This window comes from Chrysochloris asiatica, unplaced genomic scaffold (assembly GCF_000296735.1).
Source record: "Chrysochloris asiatica unplaced genomic scaffold, ChrAsi1.0 scaffold00051, whole genome shotgun sequence".
Taxonomy (NCBI): Eukaryota; Metazoa; Chordata; class Mammalia; order Afrosoricida; family Chrysochloridae; genus Chrysochloris; species Chrysochloris asiatica.
Window position 1 is genome coordinate 1,228,199 of NW_006408569.1, and position 26,942 is coordinate 1,255,140.

The window sequence follows — 26,942 nt, forward strand, 5'->3', positions numbered from 1 at the left end:
ATGGAGGTTCAGAGAAAAAGAGGAAGACCCCCAATGAGATGGATCGGCCAGGTGGCATCATTGATGGTGTCAAGTGTGGCAGCAGTGGTGGGGTTGGCCCAGGATCGGACATTGTTTCGTTCCAATGTGCATGGGGTCGCTATGAGTCGGTTCTGACTCGATGGCACCTGACAACAACAACAACAACAACAACTATTGAATCAGACTTGACCAGGGCAGAAAGGTGTAGTTGAAAGAGAAATGCAGTCAGCTAAGCCTTTAGTGAATTGTCTTCTTAATGAGGAAATTAAAACATACCCTCCCCTTTTTAAAAAAGTTTTATAATCTGAGGAGCCGAGTACTTAATCAATGCCCCAGAAAGAAGATAAAATGACTGATGATGTGTTCTCCAGGAGTTAACGTTTAGCTAGTTAAACAAATGTCTAAGTGTGTCCTGAGTGTATTGCATAAAAATATGATTTGCCAGCAGCTAGCATAGGAGCCGTTGTGGCACAGTGGTTAGGGAGTGGGCAGGGGTTGAAGTTGAAAGGAGGGTCACTTGGGAGCAGCACTCCATCCAGGCACAATGGGTCATGGTGGACCCTGCATCAGACTAATTGCAGGGTTCAAAATTCTCTTAGGCTCTCTTGGCTATCCATATGTCTATGAGTGAAGAGTATAGCTTGATGCTGACTGGAGTTTTACCGTGTTGTGTTTAATGCTCCTCAGAGTAAAGTTGTACAATAGAAGCTTAATTACAGCCAATTCAGCTCATAATTACGAAATTAAATCTATTAAAAAACTTGTGGAGTCCTGGGTTAATGCGCTGCAAGGTCGGTGGTTCAAGCTCATCAGCTGCTCCTCATAAAGCTTATACAAAGTCGCTATGGATCGGAATCGACTCAATGGCACTTACCAACAACAACAGTGGCCTACTAGGTAGTGTGATATCTTCTGCAGAAGTAAGTGACATGTTCCTTTTCTCAGAAATGCTTAGCAAAATGATAATCAATAAAATTGGACAGTGCTTGGGGACACCATGGCGCCATACAATAAACACTGGACTGAAAACCACAAGATCTGCAGTTTGTGCCTGCCATCTGCTCCACGGGAGAAAGATGAAGCTTTCTGCCCCCATGAATACATAAAGCCTCAGAAACCTTGTACAGTGTTGCTATGAGTTGGACCAGATTCAATAGCAGTTAACAATAACACAACGTGCTTGGTAGTCAAGAGTCATGATCTGAGGAGGAACTAATGAAGACCAGTTCATCCAAACTCTCTATTTACAAAGAAGCCAGGTTCAGATTAAGAAACAACTTCCTAAGGTCTTCCAGACTGTTGGTAGAAGTTGGAACTAGCACCCATATTGTCCAATTCCTATTTTTTTCATTCTGTCATAGACGGAGGTATATGACATGTTGACATGTTTAGTTTGATCATCTCTTTTGACTCTGGGATCTTTTTGGTGAGACCAGTTTGACTTGGGGGGTAATTCTGAAACAATCTAGAAAACAAAGTAATAAAATCCTCAGCTTTTTTTTTTTTTTTTAAGTATTACCAACTAATACGTAATATAGACCAGTTCACCTGCCCACTCAGGTCCATCTCATCCCTCAGCCTGAAGGGTAGAGATCAGAGATGAGGTGGGAGTGGGGGTCTAGGATGAGAGATGGTCAGGCTGACAGCAGACATAGTCAGGAATCGTGTGTTTTCTCGCACTGCCTCATCTATGTTGTTGTTGAGTGCCGATGACTCGGTTCCAACCCATAGCAACCCTGTATAGAGTTTCCAAGGAGCAGCTGGTGAGCTTGAACCACCAACCTTGCAGTTCAAACCGACTTTGCAGTCCAGTGCATTAATCCACGGCACCACACCAGGACTCCTCATCTCTGAAAGGCCATTAATCATTCTGGCCATAGTACCTGCTCATGCTCTTCAAATTCCCTTATTTTGGGAATGGCCTATTTCTTAAAATACCTGGCTCCTAAATTTTGAGGGACAGGACTAAAGTGGAAAACGATATTGAAGCCACAGTTGTTTTGGTTGTTAAGTGCTGTCGATCTGGTTCCAAGTGCTGACGATCTGGGTTTGAACCACTGACTTGTGATTTAAACTGACCTGATCCCATAGTTTTTGTAGCGTAGTGGTTACAAGTCGGGCTGCCAACCTCAAGGTCAGCAGTGCGAAACTACCAGTGGTTCCGCGGGAGAAAGATGGGGCGTTCTGCTCCCGTAAAGATTTACAGCCTCAGAAAACCCTGCGCAGGATCACTATGAGTCGGAACCGACTCCACGGTACTTAACAACAACAACAATCCCATAGTTTTAGCTAGCAATCTTTAAGTCAGTGGCAGGTCTCTTATTCGTTTTCCATGTAAAATGCTCTAAAAAAGTAATGCATGTTTATTGTTTTTAAAATAGAAATCTTCAATACATGATGGTTTGAAGGAACAGACCGGGCAGCCACTTTTGCCATGTATCCTCTTTCAAAACCTAACCAACTTAAAAATATATCTCGTCATAAAAGCAAGATCTTTGTGAATTCTCTCCAAATAGTTTCTAACATAAGAAAATATTTTTTTGGACATTCACACTTGAAATGTAAGCAATCTAACAGCAAAAATGGAGTGCATACTCAGAACGAATCGGATTGAAGGAAATAGAACTACTTCTTAGGCATCCCGAGACTGTGAATTTTTACAGGAGCAGACAGCCTCATCTTTCTCTCATGGAGCTACTGGTGGGCTCGAACCACTAACCTTTGGGTTAGCAGTTCCATACTTAACTCACTGTGCTACCAGGGCTACTCGTAGAAAGGGACCTATCCCCCATAATTTCGGTAAAACTGGAGGAGAGAAATGATACAGTATCTCTGGTTTCCCCATGGCTGCAATAAGGTGGTTGGATCCGAACAACTCTGCCAGAATGTCAAATAATAAATATATGTCTTGATTTTAGGTAAACATTTGAGTCTTTTGTAATAATATCCTGTGCATAAGATTATGACATTAGACTGCCTAGCTAGTAATGTAGACAAATCCATAGCTCGTTGAGCAACTGATTCAGTGTTGACCTAGAAGAAGATATCTCTGGAAAAGACTCACAGGACTCTTGTCACCTACTCTGTAAAATGCACCCTACTTAGCCCTATGAAGAATACAAAAAGGCATCGAATTCCAGCCCTCCCCCACCGCACCCCCGCACAAAAGGAGCAGTCTTTTGACCATAATCCATCACAGAGACAGTTTTTCACGTAGCAGATAACACAGAGCTGGGTGGTGTCGTTTAATACATAGGATGGATGACAGAATCCAGATTTAAAATGATCTCAACTGGTAGGAACTCCAGGTCATAACCTACACGATGAAATTTAACAGTGATAGATGTAAAGTCTTGAATTTACGTGAAAAATATTGCATATGTACAGGATATGAGAGATGTGACTTGGCAGCAGTTTATGTAAAAACTTCTTGGGGATTTAGTTGATCACAAGTTTCATGTGAGCCAACAATGTGGTCTAGCTTATTTTTTTTTTTTAAGCAAAACAATTTTAGGCTGTATTAGAAGCATGTGTGCTGATCAGACCACATCTGGAGTATTATGTTCAGTATAGTCGCCACATTTTACGGACATTGACAAGGTTGAATGTATCCAGAAGATAGTGACCAGGATGGATCTGAAGATTATTCCACAGGAGAATCGGTTGAAAGAAAGAATGGGGGATATTTCACTTTGGCTTTAAGCTTCTGCTTATAGCTTCAAACCTTGCTTAGGTGCCCTTGCTGTGTATCCCACAGCCCTCTGGGAAAGCTCCAAGTCTTTCACACTAGACTGGGACTTAGAACAGCATTGGCGGCCTGTATGTTCACGTTTACATCCTGGGACCCAGCATCATGCTTGATATGGGATGGGTCTGCAGCAACATTCAGAGAATGAGTGAGTGAAATTTCTATGGGAGGGGGGTACTCATGTACAGCTGTGAGAAACCAAGAAAGAACTATAGTGCCTGGGATCTGAAGTCCTTAAATAACAGAAACAAATCACCGTAGCTCTTAAAAGAGGTCTTTTTCTGACCTCTCCATCTCATTTTCCTTTGACCTCTGGTGGGACCCTGATGTTAAGGAGCCCTGGTGGCATAGTAGGTTAAGCGTTGGTCAATGGTTCAAATTCACCAGGTGCTCTAGGGAAGAAAGATTAGGATGCCTGCTCATGTAAAAATGCACACTTTGGGGAAATGTATGAAGTCGTTCTACTTTGTCCTATGTGATTGTTGTTAAGTGCCGTCGAGTCAGTTCTGACCCATAGCGACCCTGCATAGGGTTTCCAACGAGCAACTGGTGAGCTTGAACAAGCAAGCCAATAGTTCAAACGGCTTTGCAGTCTGGCGCATTAACTCACAGCGCAACACCATAAGTTGAAATTTTATTGGCCAGCAGTAAGTTAAGAGCCTGATTAGTTAGACTTGTGTGTTCATTTGAATGGTAACCTTAAATAGCATTCTCTCAAGGACAATAAAACAATGGGAGGAAATTCAGTCACTAGTATTAATGAAATGCAAATGAAACAACAAGGTTACTTACTTTGTACTCACAAATTAAGAAAGGAATATATATATATGTATATATATATATGTATATATATATATGTATATATATATATATATATATATATATATATATATATATATATATAGTTGTTAGGAGCAGCGTAGTAGCTACAAATCGGGCTGCGAACCGCAAGGTCAGCAGTTCGAAACTACCAGCTGTTCTGCGGGAGAAAGATGAGGCTTTCTGCTCCCGTAAAGATTTACAGCCTTGGAAACTCTGTACAGGCTTGCTATGGGTCGGAACTGACTCCACAGCACATAACAACAACATGTTGTTAAGTGTTGTTGAGTCAATTCTGACTCATAGTGACCCTGTGCACAAGAGAATGAAGCACTGCCAGGACTTGCGCCATCCTAACAATCTTTGTTCCACTTGAGCCCATTGCGCTGTGTCAGTCCATCTCCTTGGAGGGAGGTCTTCCTCTTTTTTGCTGACTGTCCACTTTACCTTCTCTAGGGTCTGGTCTCTCCTGATAGTATGTCCTAAGTATGAGAGAAGAAGTCTCGCCATCCTGGCTTCTAAGGAACGTTCTGCCTGTACTTCCTCCAACACAGATTTGTTTGTTCTTACACACATTAGTCCTCAAACTGACAATCTTTGTTCTTGAACACTTTAAAGAGGTCTTGTGCAGCAGATTTACCGAATGCAATATATTGTTGCATTTCTTGCCTGCTACTTCCTTGACTGTTGATAGTGGATCCAAGTAAAATGAAGTCTTTTGACAACTTCAATCTTTTGTCCACTTACCATGATGCTATTTATTGGTCCAGTTGTGAGGATTTTTGCTTTCTTTACATTGAGCTGCATTCCATACCGCAGGCTGTGGTCTTTGTTAAGTCCACTTCACTTTCAGCAAACAAGAGTGTATCATTTGACTGTTGCAGGTTGTTAATGAGTTTCCTTCCAATCCTGAGACCATGTTCTTTTTCATATAATCCAACTTCTCAGATTATGTGCTCAGCATGTAGATTGGATAAGTATGGTGAAAGAATACAACCCTGACACACACCTATCTTGATTTTAAACCGGTTAGTGTCCCCCTGTTCTTTTTGAATGACTGCTTTTGGTCTGATTATGTTCAGGTTCTTCATGAGCACAATTCACTGTTCTGGAATAGCCATTCTCTGCAATGTTTTCCATAGCTTCTCATGATCCACAGTGTTGAAAGCCTTTGCATACCAAATAAAGCACAAATAAACATCTTTCTGGCATCTTATGGTTTCAGCCAAGATCCATCTGATGTCAGCAATGATATCCCGCATTCCATGTCTTCATCGGAATCCAGTTTGAACCCTGACAGTTCCCTGTCAATATACTGTTGTAGCCAATTTTGAATTATTGTTATCAAAATTTTACTTGCATGTGATATTGTTTGATGATTTGCTCATTCCGTCGGGCCTTGTCTCTCTGAACTAAGTAGGCATAAATATGGATCTCTTCTCATCAGTTAGCCAGGTGGCTGTCTCCCAAATTTCTTAGCATAGATGAGTGAGTGCCTCCATTGCTGCAGCAGTTTGTTGAAAGATTTTAATTTGTATTCTATTAATTCCTGGAGCCATGTGTTCTGCTAGTGCCTTAAGTGCACGTTGCACTTATTCCTTTAGTATCATTGGTTCTTGATCATATGGTACCATTTGAAATGGCTGAACAAGGACCATTTCACGTATTCATTTTTATGAATAAGTGTCTGCTGTCTGTTAAACATTTCAAATGTTAGTTCTTTGTCAGGACCACGGGGGGTTAACTTACCTTGAAAGGAGCAGATGGTACCCCATGGGGTAGAATTGATATGGTCAGTTTGCTTTTTTTTTTTTTACCATGTGCATGAGGTCATGTACAAATGGCCAGAAAGCAAATGAAAAGTACCCTTGAAGCTATTTACACTTAGATGACAGCTTTCTTTCAGCAAAGGCCATACCTCTTGACTTTTTTTTTTTAAAGACAGATCTAGGCTCCAGTGTTGTTTGTTCATTTCTTGTGTTTATGGTTGCTTAGTTAGTGCCGCTTCATCAAGGGCTTTTCTGACTTAGATTTCTCTTTGAAGTATCTGAGTCTCACCTCTGTAATGCAGTTTCTTTAGGCCCCTAGTGATAAACTGGACTCAAGACAGTAATATAACCCCATACATTTTACGCAACTGCCTTCTGCCATCTCAGCAACATTTGAATCAGGGATGCTAGAATGACTATTCAAAACCTATTTCTTTGAAGTCGATTCTGACTCAGTTCTACTCTGAGTCTACTCTGAGTCAATTTTGACTCAGAGTAGAACTGTCCCATAGGGTTTCCAGGTTCCAAATCTGCCATCTTTATGGAAGCTACCTGCAGCAGGTTAGTTCAAACTGCTGGCCTTTTGGTTAACACCCAACTGCTTAACCATTGTGTGCCACCAGGGTTCTTAGAATGACCATTGTTGTTGTTGTTGTTGTTGTTAAGTGCCGTCGAGTCGGTTCCGACGCATAGCGACCCTGTACAGGGTTTCCTAGGGTGTAAATCCTTACGGGAGTAGAAAGCCTCATCTTTCTCCCGTGGAGCAGCTGGTAGTTTCAAACCGCTGACCTTAAGGTTTGCAGCCTGATTCGTAACCACTACGCTACCAGAGAATGACCATTGGTGGGCATCAAAACCTCTTCAGTAGCTTTGTTAGTTCTGGTAATATTTCCAGGTCATCAAAGATTACTCATCTTCTTTACTAATTCCCATTGCCTTGTGCATGTCTTGGGCTCACCTTTGACCTCATATAATACTTACTGCCAACCTGACAAGAATAGTTTTAGTACTAAATTGTATTATTCTCTAGTTCTTTCCTGTTGCTTCCTAGTGGTGCAGTGGTTAAAGCAATCATATGTCAACCAAAAGGTGACGATTTGAACCCACCAGCTGCTCTGTGAGAGAAAGACTTGGCTGTCTGCTTCTGCAAAGCTTTATGGCCTCAGAAATCTATGGAGAAGTTGTCTGTTTCTTTTCACTTCTGACTAATTTTACAATACTCTGAAGATGGAGACCATGGTTCACAGAGATATTCTTAATACTAACAAGATGCATATACCCACTTCTCATCAACTTGGTCAGTGTGGTGTTTTGAATTTACTTGATAATGGTGTTTCCATCCAAAGTCTTCCTAATTCCCACCAAGTGATTGGGTGGGACCATGCAAATAAGGTGGGCAGGACTGTAAGGCTGGAATTGGTTAGTTTTGTCCTCCAGTTAGGTTTAAAAGGAGCCATCTCAGAAGCAGAGATGGAAGATCTTAGGACCATCAAGAAAGAAGAGCATGAGTGGAGCTTGAGGTCCCTACCCAGAGAAACAGTGATGACAGGGACCGTGGCCTGGCGAAACAGATCAGCTTCCTACTCTAGGCCTATGGACTGAATAAAGCTGAGTACCTGTGGGTGGGAGACTGGCTTGCAGAATGTGCCCTTTGGGCATTCACAGACAGACTAAAAGAGCTTTGTAACATTTGCCTGAACAGGGCAGAGGCCAAGGGAGCACAGCTTTTCAGTTAGAAGCCCAGTTTAATGTTACATGAATTTTCACTCACTTTCAAATGAATGAACCAGTTTCTACTTGTAACAAGTTCATCACAATAACTTTCACTGACTGCATGTGTAGCTTTTTAAATCACTGAAAAAGTCTTCATGACTTTTCTTGCATTAAAGTAAGAACCATAGGGACCTATTCAAAGTGACCTAAAAAATCAACTTAAAGATACAGGAACAGATCTGCCTCACATTTCCTAGAAGTAAGTTGTTAATGTGCAAAATAGTCAGATGGTAGATTTGTTTCCCATTGTTGTCAATGTGAATTGTTGGAAGATGAAAGAGTTGATAAGTGAGGAATTGATATGCATTAAAGTCCCTGGTTCATTAAAGTCCCTGGTTGTAGCTCTGGTGAAATCCATGTGAAACTGTTCACTACATAGCACAAGTAAGCCCATGCTTACCTAACTTAATGAGTACTCTGGTCCTGTCAGGGATTGTAAATGTAAAAAGAGGGTTTGATTCCCAGCCAGACCTAGCAGCAGAGTCTTTGGTGTGGTTACAAGTAAGTCTGTGCTTAACTCACTTATGGAGTGACCCAACATTGCTTATGTGTCACAAATGATCTGTGCTCAGCTTCTAACGGAAAGGTTGGTGGTTCAATTCAAATTCATGCAGTGGTGTTGCAGAACAAAGTTCCGGTGACCTGCTGTTGTAAGATTGTTGTTGTCAGTGCTATCAAGTCAGTTCCAACTCATAGAAATTCTGTATAGGGTTCCTGGAGGAGCGGCTGGTGGCTTTGAACCTTCAACTTAGCAGTTAGCAGTCCAGTGCTTATCCTATAGCACTATACCAGGACTCCTTTGTAAGATTGTTGATGTTGTAGAACACCGAGATGGTTCCGACTCATAGCAACCCTGGATGGAGTGTCTGAGAGCAGCTGTTGGATTTGAATTACTGACCTTGTGGTTACCAGTCCAGTGCTGATCCTACAGCGCCACACGAGGTCGCCTTTGTAGAAATACAGCCATTGAAAATCCTATGGAGCAGTTTTACTCCAACACATAGGGTGTCAGTGTGGGTCTAAATCAATAGAAAGCAATAGATTGGTTTTTCTAGTATGGTTTGGTGACGTACTTTGTTTTCACACAATTTGTGATCAGTGGAGGAAATGATCTAAGAAATAAGAAACACAGGGCTCCAAGATGACAAAGAATAAATAATGTTGAGAGAGAGGAAGGGTCGATACTAATATTTCATTAAATACTAATTAAAATAGTGTTGGTTATAACAGAACACAAAGTGCATATCCATGTGAATGTTAGCGTTCAAGTCATGGGCAACACATCTGCTGTATTACACAGTTCTTGAGATTGTGTTGCCATTTGCACCTCAATACTGGCATGGCTGTAGCTAATAACTCAGGAGCCACCTGCTTTGTGCTCCTGTGGTCCATTTGCTATCCTGAGGTAGGTTGGGAAAACCATTCACTGTTTGTCTGGTGCCCAGTGCCACTCAGACCACCAGGGAGAAAGCAGGTTGCCCTGTGGACCAGGTCATTGGAACCTTCGCTGCTCTTCCAGCCCTAACCTTGTGTATTTCTGCCTCTCTTCTCAGCCAATTGCCTCTGTGCTTTCACGGTCGGTCAATCAGTATCCAGAGCCAGGCTTGGGTTAGTGAGAGCCAGGAAGACCTAGCAAAGGCAAGCAAGCTTGAGGAAGGCGTGGGAAAGGTGGGAGTGAGCTCTCCATTGGCTCCTCACAGACTGACCTTTTCCTTCTCTTCCAGTGACTTACTGCAAAGAAGACTCGGGTCTGTGCTCAGTAAGAGAGTTGTACAAAGACCTGCTTAGAATGAAGTTCAATAGTGAACAATTGGAAAGCAATTTAAATGGGTACACATTGGGGAATGATTGTATATTTAAAATGTTATCTTCAAAGGCTTAATGACAATGAAAAATGATCACAAAGTAATACATGGAGAAAAGGCAGATTATCTGTCAATATGATCCCATTTGATTTGATCTAGAGCACACAGAAAATAATTTTACAAGGCAATGTATAACCATGTTAATGGAGATTTTTTTTTGAATGATGGAATTATAGGTAGTTTCTTTTTAGTTTTGCATATTGGTGTGACACTGTAGAATAAGAACTGTACTGCTAACTACAAGGTTGGTGGTTCAAACCCACCAAAGTGGGCAGTTCAAAGTCACCAGGTGCTCCTTGGATAAGCACCCAACCTCAAAGTCAGTTTGAATCACAAGGTTGGCGATTGAAACTCACCCACCATTCCTCGGAAGCCCTGTTATACAGGGTCGCTTCAAGTTGGAACCAACTTGATGGCACTTAACAACAAAAATCATAGAAATGGTTCCTTTGCTAAATTTTTATAGTTATTAGATCAAACAAAAGTTCAATCAATCCTCCCCCCTTCCCCCCCGGAAAACCAACATGATTGACTTTGTAAGCAATCTGACAACACACCCTTCCAAGGACAGAGAGATGGACAATAAAGAACATAATGTAGTTTTAAAAGGAATCTTACTTGGTGAAAACTGTCTCAGATTTCTCCTTGGGTGGTGCTTGGTGAGCCTCTTGCTGTGAATAGCTTGATCTTTGCCAACTGTGGCCCACTTGGAGCTTGTGTAGAAGCCTGTTTTGCTGATTGGTAGTTCCTCTGTCACCATCAAATAGCCAAGAGAATGTGGCCTGAGCAGAGGGATCTCTTGGAAAGAATATGTCAGCAAAGTCTAAGAACCCCTAGAGAACCTGAAACGGTCCTAGGTACTTTCACGTATCGTGGAGGCCAGCCCCCCACCTCCACCCCCAGTTATTTTGTCAGAGGGGCATCCAAAGAAAGCAACTGATTTTAAGTTGATTAAGATGTATGTAGGTTGGTTGGAGTTTTAAAGTCCCTTTGTTCTGTTGAATCTCTAGACTTTCCTCTTGGAGTGAGGTGTGTGGGGCTTTAAAAGTTATGAGGAAATTCCATTATCTTTTCATTCTGTTTTTCCACAGTCTTTATGAAACCCCTCATATCTACCTGGTCTTTTCTGAGGCATTGGGGTAATCTATTTGGATGACCTTTGACTGTTAAGAAAAAGCGTGTCGACTTGCTGCCTTGTTCTTGCTACTGCCACTTAATTGTATTTTGTATTGAAAACATCCATTTTCTCACAGACCTTCTTGAACAGACCTGTATGTACCAGGCAATCGATAAATATTTGATAGATTGTTATGTTCTCAATGCAAACTCAACATTTACCATTGAAATACTGAAGTTTTCCTGGATTGAAAAATAAAGAGTCTCTGCTTGGATACTGGGAACGAGCTCCAGTAGGCCAGTTGGCATGTGTTCTGCTTCCAGGATTCTATTGAAGTAGAATTTAATAAGTTCTAGCCATTACTCAAATCACTTGCTTAGTCCAGTCTCTTGTTTAACAACCTGGAGTCCTGGAATTCAGTTAAGCTGCTCATTAAACATTCCTTGGCTTCTGGGTTGGGTGGTAGTGCAGAGTGAAAGGTATACTTTTTATACAAAAATTGTTCAAACAGAGTCCCTGCTTTCTAGATTTAGGAGACCCTGGGGGATGCAAATTTTTAAGTATTGGACTACTAACAGAAAGGTTGTTGGTTTGAACATACTCAGAGACACCTGAGAAGACAGTCCTGGCGATCTGCTTCTGCAAGGTCTCTGTCATGAAAACCCTTTGATTCTCTGTTTTTCTCTGGGATCCTAACAGTTTACCGGACTACTTAATATTCATTGAAGTCAGAGGATGATGTGCAGTTTCAGGAAGATACACTTAGACAACCAGAAGAAGTGGTGGTGGTGGTGGTTGTGGATTGGTTGTTGGTGGGTGTTGTTAACTGCTTACCCTACAGTGTCACACCAGGTTGGTAGTGGCTGTGAATTGCCAGACTCCTGAGGTATTAGAAAAACGAGGAGGAAAAAAAGGTATGTGTGAGTCAAGGGACTAGCAGTAAACAATGGAGGAAGAAACACGAGCTGGTAGATGGGGTCTCAAAGAAGTAGGGCTCTGCTCTGTAACATGATGAGGTCAGTTCATGCCTGGATATCATATGAGACTAAGATTCATTTTTGTTGTTATGTGTCGTCCAGTCGGTTCCAACTCATAGAGACCGTGTACACAACAAAACGAAACGCTCCCAGGTCCTGTGCCTTCCTGGTGATTGTTTTTACGCATGAGCCTATTGCTGCTGCCACTGTACTTCATTTACAGAGACAACCACATGTTGAGAAACAGCCGTACAGCAATATGTGAGCATTGGCAAAGTGTCTTTTTATCCCGAGGACTTCAATCTGCGAATTTTTAACAACGGTAGACATTGAGGGGAACCCCCCCCCCAAAAAAAACAAAAAAAAACCAAGTACGTTCCTTTGAACAGTTTCCTTAGCTGAGGAAAAGAGACATATAAATGAAAAGCTGACTCAGTACAAGAGAATACATGCCAATTGCCTATAGACAAAAACTCTTCTAGGACTTAAGGGATCCCTTGAGGATTTGGGAGTGGTAGTGGTGGTGTGCAGTGGAGTCGGTTCCGACTCATAGGGACCCTGTATAGGGTTTCTGAGGCTAGAAATCTTTACGGGTGCAGAAAGCCTCATCTTTCTCCTGCGGAATGGCTGGTAGTTTCGAACTACTGACATTGAGGTTAGCAGCCCGATTTGTAACCACTACGCTACCAGAGCTCCTTTGGTAATTTGGATAGTCAGGGAAAATGCCCAGGTTCTTGAGCTGGCCTTGATGGTTCTGCAAGATTTAGGTAGACCCAACAGAATGCCAGATCTGCACGTACAGCCCATGCCCCCCAAAGAAAAACAGCAACACATTGTCTTTTGCCCTCTGAGAAGTTGCAGTACTTGACCTGTTCCCATAAACTCCTCCCTAAAACAAGCTTGCGTATTTAGCAGTAATAGATTGAACTATCAACTCCTTAAAGCACACCTGGTTGATAATTAGCTAAATCACATTGTGTTTCGGTCATTACCCTTGGATTCCCCCAGGATAGCTAAATCCATCTCCCACATTAAAGTGAGCACCTGCATGCTCCAAACTCAGCGGAACAGAATTTGTTCATTTGTATTATGTCCATTTTTATTGCAAAAAGAGGAATCGGTTTACAATTTGCCAACCAAATATCTGCACAGAAATTGTTACTGTGTGCCGCAAAAAGATCTCCCGTGGCCAAAGCCAGCCTCCCTTTTTGATTCTGCATAGGAAGGAAGACAGGAAATGAGCTGCAAGTCTGATTCCCGGAATTGTGAGTTGATAAAATCATCTGTTGCTTATTCAGAAGACTGACTCTGTTTTTATAAAGTTTTTGAGGATGGATACAGCTTCCAAGGATTCGCAGAGCTGATTGGGGATTTTAACCACATACTCTCTTTGCCTCAGACTTGCTGCTGGATCTGAAGGGATAAACGGGTGGTGCCTATACAGTCTTACCAAAATGGGAAGGAAAAGGGGTACCTGTATTATATCAGATTACTAACTAGCCAGATGTCTGGAATGCTCAAATGTACTTACTGGTTGCTGTTGAAAAGGGAAAAAGTACAGATCTAACCACTTCTAGGAATGGTGCCAGGTGTCTGTACTATGGCAACCCAACTCCAGAAGGCTATAAAAATAGCCCCCAAGTAGTAAGTTCTGATTTCCCACCGAGCTGACCAGTAAATCCAACAACCAGTTAATTAAAAATGCTGGGAGGGAATGTTCATCCTCCATTACCCACCTGTCCTTGAGAATCCTTATTGGTTACAAATGGGAGGCTACAATTGAGTGCTTCGTTGTCTAGGTTAGGAAACTCTCTCCTCCCTTTCATAGTCACCCGGAGGTGTAAAGACCCTGTGTGGTTGCCTGACACCTCAACCTGGGTGTCAAGGTTTATTTGAGACCAATGTGATTTTAGGCCTCCAAGGCGCACCCACTCATTTTACATGCCTGAGGGTCTGCTGGCACTTTCCAGAAGCGTCTGTTTAGATATAGACTCTAATCACCTCTTTGTTGAGTCTCTGAGTTTTCTTACAGTCTGCCAAAATGTGATGGAAAACTTTCGCTGTGCAGTCTGCATTGCCTGGTATGCATGGGAAGTACTAGAAGGTGGATCTTTACTTTGCTGTCTTAAAATATTTCAACTTGATGAAACATCAACAACAAAAATCAATTTGGGATGTATGCAAAACCTTGTACACCATCAGTATCATCCTAACTTGTAGTCATTCAAAGGTGCACAAAGAATGTTGTAGAGACAGTATTGGCCTTGAAAGTGAAGTCTTGGGTTTGAATCCCTTCAGTGTCATGTGATCTCTGTGAGCTGAGCTCCAGTGGCTCACCTGAAAAACGAGGGTAGTAGCACACGGATCCCATGAAACTCTTCTGAAGATCACACAATATCATGTCTGTGCAAAGGCTTGGCATTGACTGGATGTTCAGTAAATGTTGTTGGAGTTTGATTTGGCTTAGGGTGCTGCTGTAACATAAATACCACTTTAACAAACAGAAATGTATTATTTTACACTTTTGGAGTCTAGAAGTCCCAATTCAGAGGCCTAGCTCTTGGAGAAAGCTTCTCTTTGTCAGCTTTGGGGAAAGGTCCTCGTTTCCTTTCAGTGTCTGTAGGCCCAGTATTCTCTGGAAATCTCTATGCATTTTGTCATCAGTCTTCCCCTGATTTGAGGATCTTCGCAGGACAGGGACCCAGGTACAAAAGATGTACTCCACTCCTGGCTTTTTTCTCCAGGTGGTAGTGTTGTCGTTGTTAAGTGTCATGGAGTCTAACTCATAATGACCCTGTTTCCAAGGAGCAGCTAGTTTCCAAGGAGCAGCTAGTGGGTTTGAACCGCCAGCCTTGTGATTAGCAGTCTAGTGTTTATCCTAAAGTGCTACACCAGGACTCCTTCTTACTCTATTCTTCTCTCTCTTTTTGTCTCTCATGAAAGTAAAATAAAAAGTGTTGCATGCCACACCTTTGGCAATCTTCTATAAACTGGATCGGGGTGGTGGGTGGGGATAAATAAGCGTGGGATTGTGAATCACAAGGTCTGCGGTTCGAGCCCGTCAGCCATTCCACGCAAGAAAGATGTGACTTTCTGCTCCCACAAAGATGGAGTCCTATAGTGGTGCTGTGAGTTCAAATTGTGTCCCCCGCCCCCCGCACCTGAGTCCTGGTGTGGCGCTGTGGGCTAATGCGCTGGACTGCAAAGTCACTTTGAACTGCCAGGTTGGTGGTTGAAGCTCACCAGCTGTTCTTCAGAAACCCTATTCAGGGTCACTAAGGGTTGGAACCGACTCGACGGGCACTTAACAACAACAACCACAACAATGCCACCCTTGGACTCATGGTGAAGCACTGGGCTTCAAACCACAAGGTTAGTGGTATACAGGGTCACTGTGAGTCAGGATCCCATAATTGGCCCGATGGCACTAGGCAGCAAGAAGCCACACCGTTAATCTTCCTACTGGTTTATCACATCACATCACATTGTGGGGTAACTACATCTCAACTGGCAAACCACTGAGAATCCTGACCCAGTCAACTTGCCACAAAACCGGGACTGTCACAGGGACTTAATATCCTCAGTTGCCTTCTGTAGATACAGAAAGTGCTCATTTACTGGATACTGGAGGGGGAGGGTAGGGGGTGGGCAGCGGAAGCAGTGGTAGTGAGACCCAAACAATCCCGATACAACTGTGACCACAGGAACCTGGTTTTGGAGATTTAATGACGAATGAGTTCTGTGTCAGTTGATGTCTTTTACAGACTGTTTTAAACTGAAAGACATTTTGATGGCAAAGAAAAAACATTGACTGAGAAAGCATTGAAACCACTTCTGAGTGACTTTCCCTTTGTAGGACTCAGTTTCCTCCATCTATAAAAAGACAAACTTCAGAAGGGTTTGGAAAGGAGGAGGCATGGAAACAGGGGGGAAGTGAGATCAATGATGGTACTTTGTAAGGATAATGATCAATGTCATGAAACAAAACGGGTATGAAATGGTGAATGGAAAACTGTTGATTTGATCTATAAACTTTCACCCAACAAAAAGTTAGAGAGAAAGAAAGAGAGCTTGGACTAGAGAAATAGTGTGATTCTTTGCCCAGACACTCAATCCGTGGAGACAGCTGGACTGTGAGTCTTTGTTAATTAGAAATGAACATTTTTCTCTAGAGTGAAAAGTTCTGGACAAGACTAAGTGACCCCAGTAAGAATGTAGGAGCAGAAATTTCTCTTGAAGTGAGGAACCCTCTTCGGCAATCAGATTGATTGGGATAGTGGACAGATAGCTCTTAACTCATGCTTTTGAGTCGTGTGTGAGTGTGTGTTCAAAGACATTTCAAAAGCTGGTGGTCTTATGAGTTTTGCTGTGCATTAGCAGGACAAGAATTATTAATTCTGCTTATACTTGACAACGAAGACCACACACTGAGGCCGCATTATTTGAAGACCTGATGAATTCTTTTTTTCCTCCATGAAAATAGGTTTGAAAATTGTTGTCAAGGCCCAGCCCCAAGCCCCCTAAATAATAACACCTCTATCTGCTGCTATCAGAGAATAGTAAGGGAGATTCAGAATCACATTAGATGAGGAAGAGGTGAAGGAACTGGATCTTTTTAGCCTGGATAAGTGGAGATCCAGGGCCCATGCTGGCTGTCATCAAAAACATGAAGTCTCTCAGGTCTTAATTGTTAAGTGTCACTGAGTCGGTTCCAAATCATAGCGACCCGTATAGAGTTTCCAAGACTGTAAATCTTCATAGGAACAGAAAGCCTCATCTCTACTACAGAGCAACTGGCAGATTTGAAAAGCCGATCTTGTGTTTGAATAGCTAAGCAGTCTAGTGCTTATCCTAAAGCACTATCAGTGCTTCTCTAAGGAGTGAATTGTTGTGAAGTGCCATCGAGTTGGTTCTGATGCACAGCGACCCTGTAGAGGGTTTCCAAAGCTGTACATCTTTAAAGGAGTAAGCAGCGATGTTTTTCTCCTACAGAGCAGCTGGTAGGTTTGAACCACTGATCTTGCAGTTAGAGGTCCTGTGCTTATCCTACAGTGCCACCAAGGCTCCTTGGCTACACCAACTAGGTAGCAAGGTCAACAGTTCAAATCTATCATCTGTTCTGCAGTTGAAAGATGAGGCTTTCTGCTCCTGTAAAGATTTGCAGCCTCGGAAACCCTATACAAGGTCATTGTGAGTCAGAACCAACTCAGTGGCATATAACAACAACAATAGCAATAACACCCTTACATCAAAGGAGCCCCGATGGCTTAGCGGTTAAGTGCTCGGCTGTTAATCAAAACGTTCAAAGCCGCCAGTGGAGAAATGACTTGGCGATCTGTCCCCATGCATATTACAGCCTAGGAAACCCTATGAGGCAGTTGTACACTGTTGCCTAGGATTGCCATGAGTTAGATTGGACTCCATGGCACCCAAACACCACCGTCCTTACATCAGCTGACATGCTTGGGTGATGGATGCTCTTCATCTTATTCTCAGGCTTCCTGAGGGCTAACTCATCTGTGTAGCGGCATGTCTTTCCTATAAGACCTTCACTGTATAGGAGCCAGAAACCTGTCTCAGCTTAGTTGCTTGATTGCTTGATTTCCTTGTATAGTTACAACTCTTTAAGAAAACAACACAGTTTCAAGAGATCTTATAAAAATAGAGTGAAGAGAATATTGGAGGACGAAATAGATTAAACCTCATCTGACAGTGAAATCCCTTTCCCCAAATAGCTGTCATAGATATTAAAATGGCTCTAGAAGCCATAGGGAAATGATAACAACAATAAAAAACCAACTACCCATTGTTCTTGAGTTGATTATGACTCACAGTGGGGATCGATCCATTGCACTAGAGTAGAACTGCTCTATAGCGTTTTCTTGGTTTTAACCTTTATAGAAGCAACCCTTCTATAAGGGGTTAAGTGGGTTAAGGCCGGGACTCCTAGCTGCAAGGTCAGGGGTTCAAACCCACCAGCTGCTCTGCAGGAGAAACCTGTTTGCTCCCTTAAAAATTTAGTCTCAGAAACTCTCTGGAGCAGTTCTCCTGTGTCCTACAGGGTCATAATGAGTTGGAATCAACTCGACAGTGGTTTATTCTTATAGAAGCAGATCCCCCAGGCTTTCTTCTGTAGTGCCTATGAGTGGATTCAAACCACCAACCTTTAGGCTAGTTGTTGTTGTTAAGTATTGTCAAGTTGGTTCTAACTCAAAGTTGATTCCAACTCATAGTGACCCTGTATAGAGTTGCTGATGAGCGTCTGGGGAGCTTGAACCACAGACCTTGCAGTTCAAACCAATTTTGCAGTCCAGCACATTAATCCGCAGTGCCACACCAGGACTCCTTTAGGGCAGTAAAAACTCTGCCACTCTGAGACCTTGAGAAAAGATTGTCGTTAAGTGCCGTTGAGCCAGTTTCAACTCATAGCAACACTGTACAGAGTTTCTGAGGAGCAGTTGGTGAGTTGGAACCACCGACCCTATGGTTCAAATTGGCTTTGCTGTTGTTGTTAAGTCCTTTCAAGTCGTTCTGAGGAGCAATGGTGTGTTTGAACTGCTGACCTTGTGGTTCGCAGTCCAGTGCTGATCCTACAGCACCACACCAGGCTAAACACCTCAAAAATAGTTTTTGTGTTGCTGATGGGTTAATACCTGACAACATCAGGTACTAACCCTGCAAAATGCGTCAGACTGCAAAGCCGTTTGAACTGCAAGATTGGTGGTTCAAGCTCACCAGCTGCTCCTTGGAAACCCTATACAGGGTCGCTGTGGGTCGGAATTGACTCGACGACACTTAACAACAATTGTCATTAAAGGTGAGGCTGCGTCTCCAATTGTTTTTGTCTGGTGTCTAAACTGTGGCATTTAGTTAAGCTAGCCTGTACTCTATGTTGCTATAGGATCAGCACTGGACTTCAAAACAAAAGGTTTGCAGTTCAAACCCACCAGCCACTCTGCGGAAAACCCTATTCAGGCTAACTATGGGCTGGACGTGACTGTGGTACTCAGCAGCAACAGCAGAGTGGACTCAAAGCTAGTGCCCACACAAAAGGAAAATCTTTGCTAGCAGAGTGCAGGTTACAATCTGGTGCTTATCCTACAGTGCCACACCAGGGCTCTCTAAAATGTGTAAAATTCCTCACCAGAACTTTTCCCCCAGGAACTCATATGGGCAGCTTTTGAGGGTAGTTTGTCAAGCTAAGTGTCTCCTTCCTTCCGTCTTGACCCTCCCTGACTTCTGATGTAGGGTGGCTTGAGGGTGCCATCATAGGACTACCGCTTTAGAGTCACCCTGTTCACCATTTAGAACAAACATTCAAGCTTCCTGTTTGCACAGGTTGTAAACTGTGACATTAGACCTTCCTGGTATGCAGACTGGCTTTCACGGCGCACTCACCCCATTCATAAGGTTAAAGGTCTCAAGAAGGTATTTGCCTTGTGGCTCAAACTTGCCCTGACTGCTGAGCAAAGATGGATCTTTTGCTTGAACCATTTAGGAGGCACTTGCCGGAGCAGCACACCAGGGAGAAATGAAGGAGCAAAAGCTTAGTTCATTACAGCATTTGCAATGAAGAGGGCGCCAAGAGAAAAGTAGGAAGGCTCTTTCCTGAAGGCTGTGTCTAGTTTTTCTGTCTTTTTTCGTGACTTGAGGAACTGTTTTTATTCCATCCTCTATATCATAGTTGCTTCATAAATTAAACAATTGCTGTCCCGTTGATGCCAACTTGTTTGTCACCCTATAGCCCAGAGAACTGCCCCCACAGGGTTTCTAAGATTGTAAATCTTTATGGAAGCTGGATGTTTCTTTCTTGGAGCCGCTAGTGGGTTTGTACTGCTGGCATCAACACGAGCTCCTTCTTTATGGGTCCTTCATTTAATTTGTGAGGAAGCCCGTGGTGGTACAGTGGTTAAATGTTGGGCTGCTAACCAAAAGGTCAGCACTTCAAACCCACCAGCTGCTCCACGGGAGAAACACGAGGCAGTCTGCTTCCGTATTTACAGCTTTGGAAACCCAGTGGGGTTGGTCTCCTCTGGTCTCTAGGGTGGCAATGAATAGGAATTGTCAAAATTGTCCATGGCTTTGGGTTTGGTTTGGGGTGTATCCATAAAGAGACCACAAACATGAGTTATTTAACACATTAACACAAAGCAAAACCAACAGTTGCTTGAAGTCCATTCTGACTCATAGCAACCTCGTGTGTGTCCGAGTAGAGAACTGTGCTCTGTAGGGCTTTCTGTGGCTGACTTTTTGGAAGCAGACCACCAGGACTTTCTCCGAAGCATCGTTAAGTACTCTGAATACATTTATTCATTTGGTGTGGAGGTGAGTGGTTGAGACCCGTTTTCCAGATGAAAAATCCGAAGTTCCTAGTGTTTGAGGAATCTCTCGGTGTGATACACACTAAAAGGCTGGAGGTTCAAACCTACCCAGAGATGCCTTGGAAGAAAGGCCGGGCACTCCTCTTTCCCCCAAACAAACCATTGAAAACTTTATTGAACACAGTTCTACTCCACACATGGAGTTGCCAAGAGTTGGGGTCAACTCCATGGCAATTGGGGGACAAAAGTGGCTAAGGGACTTTAACTGGGTTCACATTGCTAGTTGAAGGAAGAACTTGGATTTGGACCAAGATTTTAGGTCCTAAGTCCAGCTATCATCCTGCTTCACCACAACTACACAATACACAAACTCTGATGAGGAGCTAGCTGTGCTAGTATTCACACAACTTCTGGCCTATTAGGAGATGGATTCAGAGTTTTCCCACAGAGAGTCACAGAAACAACTCTAGAGAAATATGAGAAACCTTGGTTGAATTGAATGCAACCATTTTAGCTTACTATCCCTTCTGCCATTTCTATCTTGATATAGACAGAACCTCCCATTTCGTGTGCTGACACTACAGATAATCTGTTTTGACAATTGAAAACTGTTGTATTATTTCATGTATTAAAAAATCTATATAACATGATTGTTAAGTTCCGTTAAAAGTCAGACTTATCTAACCTTTATCACTATTTAATTAGAGCTCATTTGCATTACCCCACAAAGAAACTGTGTGTCCATTAGCAATCACTCTCTTCTGTTCTTCCTTTGCCCCCGTCCCTGACAACCCAAAGTCTCTTTTCTGACTATAAATTTGCCTATTCTGGGCATTTCATATAAAAGAAAGCAAACATAGGTGGCCTGCTGTGTCTTGCTTCTTTCTCTTAGCACAATGTTTTCAAGTTTCATTCATGTAGTGTCCCGGGGTGGGCTACAAAAGACTCAAAAGTCAGGAAGTAAAATGGCAAGGGTTTAGTTAAGAAGGAAACCTTGCAGGGGAGACATGGCAACAGACAGCAGTATCTCCCTGAGCTGACAAGGTCTTGGCCATGTATTTCAGCATGTTACCAGGTACAGCCTTTGGGGGCTTTATAGGGCTAAAGACAAGGAAACATGCAAGGGTAGTCTCAGCAGATTCCTGGAATTGTTGACAACATCTTGTGGTTTCAGATGTTATTTTCTGGCTGCTCTTTCCTTTGGTTGGGTGCTCATTTCTCACGCATAGGTACCATGTCCGAGACCCTGCTTCAAGACTCAGGTCTGGCTCTGAAGCGTCGCATTGAGGTTAAGAGCAGTATGTGTGAATAGTTCATTTCCTTTTTATGACCCATTAAATGACTGATCATATCCCTTGTAAGGATCAGTTTGGTGGCTGTTTAGGTTGTTTCTCCTTTTTGCGTGCCCAATCATTTATCCTCAGAAAATAAACAAGGAGGTGTGCAAAGCAGACTGCAATTCTTTATGAAAATGAAGATCTGTAAAGAACCTGAGGCCTCACCAACAAGGGATGGGTTCCAATATGAGATCTCTAGATCATAGAATGGAGTCCTGGTGTGGCACTTGAGGATAAGCACTGGACTGCTAACTGCAAGATTGGTGGCTCAAACCTATCCACTGCTCCTGGGAAACCCTACATTGTTGTTAAAGGTCAAGTAAGTTCTGACCCACAGTCACTTTGTATACGGTTTCCACGGAGCAGCTGCTTGATTTGAACCTCTATGAATTGGAACCAGTACTGTTGTTGTTAAGTGCTGTCGAGTCAGTTCCAACTCATAGTGACCCTGTGTAGGGTTTCTGAGGAGCAGCTGGTGGGTTTGAACCACCAACCTTGTGATTAGCAGTCTAGTGCTGATCCTACAGCGCTACACCGGAATAGTATACGTCTCTTAAAATGGTGTTGTAAAAGAGTTGTTAATAATGGTACCGAGAAATGCTGACAAGATACCGCTAAGTGACGAAAAGGGGCAAAACAGTAGATAGATCATGTGTGATTCAATATTTCTTTCATCAAAAAATGTATTTTATATGCAGAGAAATAAAACTCTAATCATAAGTAACAGAAAATAGTGGCTATCTTTAGATCATGAGCACATGAAATTTTACTTTTTTTTTTTCTTCAGCTTTGTTTTCTTATTTTCCAAAAAACGTTTATTTAGCATAATTATTATAAACTCATTGTATGTTCCAAACACTATGTGCTGTACTTGTAATTCATAACATGGAAATAAAACCATAAATGTCATTAGAAATAACACAAAAAGGAATGTGAGGGGGTCGGCATAAAACACAGACGACCCATTCATTGCCTTACAGTCAATTCTGACTCAGAAGTACCCTTATGCACCCGCTTTTGGGTGGGAGGGGATTTGACAAGCTAGGACTAGGGTGTCATATTTTAACTCTAAATAGATGAAGATTTACTGATAACAAATCCAAGAGCAGAAAGACATTAAGTCACATGTGTAGAGTGTTTCTCAGTGGAATGTCTAAGAATTCTTTTCCTACAGGAAGTGATTGGAAGTAGAATGCGGAGTTTATTTCCGCTTACATGGTCTGACATTTTGACATTTCCGGAACTGCAGGATGTTTGAGAACAAACAGTTTGGCTTTTACTGGAGGGGAATAAAAAAAAAAAAAAAAAAAGTAATTATACTGCCACTTTCACATAGTGAAAGAGGACAAAGCTATTCAAGTGGGGAAAAATGAGATGGTTAGCAGGGTGACCGTAAACATAAAGGTCTGGAGTCTGCAGAAAGGACCTCATTAAGCATTGATTATCAGCATGGTGTAAATTCGTTTAGAAAAATGCTACTACATTCCATGCCATTGTTGTGTGGAGGAAATTTACATCTGCATGCCATTTACAGCATAAATGAGATTCTTGTGTTCTAATAATAGGCTAGTCTTGCCTTAGGCTGCATTTGTACACACAAACTTATTCAGTTGTTTTGACTGGCTTGTCACATCAAGCCAGTCCTTGAAAAAGTCAGTCATACAACCATTCTGAGTGTTTGGAGATGAAGTCAAATTGGTCCAACAGAAATATGCATAGTTCCTCTTGGACATATTTGAGTAATTTTTGTGGGCAGGTAAATTGCGTGTGGTCAGGGTTAAGATATCTGATTCTAGAATCAGACCAACCTGAGCTCTAATCTCTAATTAGATTGAGGTTCCTTGAGTCTCAATTTTCTCATCCATAAAATGGGGCTGATAATATCTGTCTCACAGGGAGGTTGTGAGGATTAAATGAAATAATCCTTGCCATGTGTTCAGCATGTTGCCAGGTAGACTGTAACAGCGCAATAAATTCAGTGCTTTTAATGATGTTTCTTGCAAAGGAAGTTCTGGTGTTTTTTCTTCTCTTTTATACATTCTTTGCATGAAATGAGTTGCTAACATTCCTAAAATGCAAACTCTTTAATACTATTTTATAGCACAATGATAAACAACTGCCGTGGGAGCCACTGACATGTCTTGAAACAAACTGCATAAAGACAGCAATGCTCATAACTAAGAAAGCCTGTGCACAATGCATCCTTACAGTCATCATTTTTTAAGACTTTTTTTTTTTTTTCCATCGCCTTTGGCCTTTCGTAACGATAAACACACCTCTTCTAGATCTGGTCTTTTCAACTATAAGGGTTTTGTGGAGCTTTCTGTAATTGTCATTGTCAGAATACCAGTTGAGACTGACACTTCACTCCCCTTCTCAACTTGTTGCTTTTATTTTGTTGGGGGCCTGAAAACTAGGTCTCAAAACTTATTAGGATCCTGGGTAAAGTGAAAGTATTCAGCTCTCAAGGAGGGCCTGGGTTGGGGGCTGAGAACTGTTTCTTTGGTTTTATTCAAACTGTTCAGGACAAATGAAGGTAGTCTATAAGGGAAACCCAGACACATTCCTAAGTAACATTTGGGACACTGTTAATATCTATAGGAGAAATGTTTGTCTATTCCCTAAGAGGAACTAGAAAGTAAACTACGCGTAATCACTGTATGACAAATAAGCCAGTGTGGCAGCAATTTGTTCTATTGGTTCACATATTGCCAAAATCAATAGAAACTAGCTTACCAACAGTGACAGATGATACGGAGCCAAATGTCTTAGGGAAGAGGGCATCTTTTGAAAAGTAAAGTGACTTGTCTTTACTAGGGGGAGACATTTAAGACCATGATAACACTGGATAGACAAAGGGCAAATATTCCTATCTAAAATGTCTGGTTAATGTCTGACAATAGACTAACGCACTGCAGTCAGAAAGGTGGTTTAACGTTTTGAGAGTAAACTAAAAATTCCTGAAAATACCAATGTAGGTGTGAATAAACTTTTTACTCTGTGATTTTGTACCTTTCTTAATTTGACCAAATCAAATGAACAGTTTTTCTTTGAAGGGCTTTTGGGTGCGTTTTCTTGAATTCTAGGTTCCATTCAACATTGCTTGCACTTTGAAGTGAATACCAGATGCTAGCTTTTGACACTTGCATATCGACACACAGATGACATAGTTTGCCTTCAGGATGATTCTGTATAAATATGCATGAGATGCTATGTACAAATAGGACCTCAAAATCAGAGCACCAGCACATATTGGCGGTGTGGTATGGATCGCATCATTTAACCTCATTATCTTGGTTTCTTAATATATGTAATGCAAGTTGCAACAATTATCTTAATGCGTTACTGTGAGGATGAAGGGATCCTGGTGTGGTGCTGCAGGATAAGCAGTGTACTGATAACCACAAGGCTGGAAGTTCAAACCCACTAGCCGCTCCTTGGAAATCCTATACAGCATCGCTGTGAGTCAGAACCAACTGGACTGCACTAGCAACAATCACAGCAATGGCTTTGACGAATGGCTGAGGTGACATCTGACAAGTGAGCTCAGTGTGTCTCCTTACAATTTGTTAAATCCTTTGAAAGCCTAAGGGCTTGTTGTAGTCTAGAAGAATGAGACTGTGTGAAAAGCGGAGACAACTTTCTCCTAGAAAACTAATAGACAGTCACCAACAGTGTACTCTTAATGCACAAAAATGAAAACGTCTTAAGGCCATGGGTAAATGCAGTTAGTGGTTTAATATTTCTTTTGCTAGTGGAAGTTTGAAACATGGTGCCTCGCCTCTTTTCCTCTTCCGGGATGGAATCCTTTAAAAGAGCACCCGTGGAAGCTTTTCTAGACTCCAGACCATAGACTTAATAAAAATGCCATTGCCATAATAAAGGCTCACTAATCACTGTTGGAAACCACAGTTTAATTATTGCATAAGGGTTGTATAATGCAATTGCAAGAACTAAACAACTGAAAAATTGAAAAGGCTGCTTGACATATTTTTAACACAGAGTCAGAAAGTCAAAGACAACCAGACTTTAATCAGTTAACAGGGATTTAACAAATCAGGCAACACATAGCTAAAGCAGTTAGTATACTATGGTTACAGTGTTGAAGAATAACATTTCCTCAGAAATCTAGTCATGAAAAGTAAAATTGCCTAGAAATAAAGGAATCTGGGGGAAATACTGCTAATAAGCATTTCATCAGTAGACCTGATAATATGCAAAATGTCTAGATTCTTTTAACATATCCCAATCCTATTTTTTCTTCTACTTAATTGTCTTTGATGCTTCTGCCTTTCAACTGAAGTTTCTTCTTGTTATTAGAACTCATTAAATTCCCTTCCTTAATATGTGTCCATTCAACAGGTATGCATTCCGTATATGTGGGGGCTTCCAAATGTTTATAGAAAAATTTCATTTGTCCACAAACTTTTTCAAGTCCCCCCTTGTAGATTATGAGTAAAATTCATTTAATGACAAGATAGCAATGGGACCACATTATATTAGATGTTCATTTAAACAGTTGCCTCCCACAAAACTTGCAGTCTTCATTTGCCCAGGCCAAGCTAGCTGCAGAAATGAAGGGAAGATTGTACAAAAGGGAATATTTTTCTGATTCCAAAGCGATGGCGTTTCTGAATAATACCTCTATAACCTCTGCTGTAATTGTACTGGAAAGCAATGCAAGCAGAATCTGTAAGTATTGAAAGGCCCCAAATAAAGGCATAGTCAGAATGAAGTTGAAAAAGGTATATGCTTAACCTTTTGCAGGTTTTTCAATTTGTTGAAAAGGTGATTAGGGAAGAGCTTTGATATACATGTATAAACATTCACAAAGGTCTGTGTTTCTAAATTTAGACTAGAAGACTGTGAAGGCATTTGTAGTAAAGTTTAGAACTTGTCTTTTAAGTAAATGACGGCTCAGTTGGAGACATTACGCGGGGCCTTGGGGACTCTTTGAGCAGAAGATGGATATGGTTTTAAGCCATCTGGGGAAGGGAGAGGTGGAGCAGCTGTGGGCAAGTCTATTTGGAATTCTCAGTGTGAAGAAGACAAAAATCCTCACCAATAAACAACATCCATATCAATGGAGAAAAGATTGAAGTTGTCAAAGACTTCATTTTCCTTGGATCCACCATCAACACTCATGGAAGCATTAGTCAAGAAATCAACTGCACAAGATCTCTTTAAAGTGTTCA

General features: G+C 41.9%; 1 protein-coding gene across 3 annotated transcripts in view; it reads left to right on the forward strand.

Moving 5' to 3' along the window:
• GPC3 (glypican 3) overlaps positions 1-26,942 on the forward strand; it is a 578,503-nt gene that overhangs the window by 96,875 nt on the left and 454,686 nt on the right. The window lies entirely within an intron of this gene.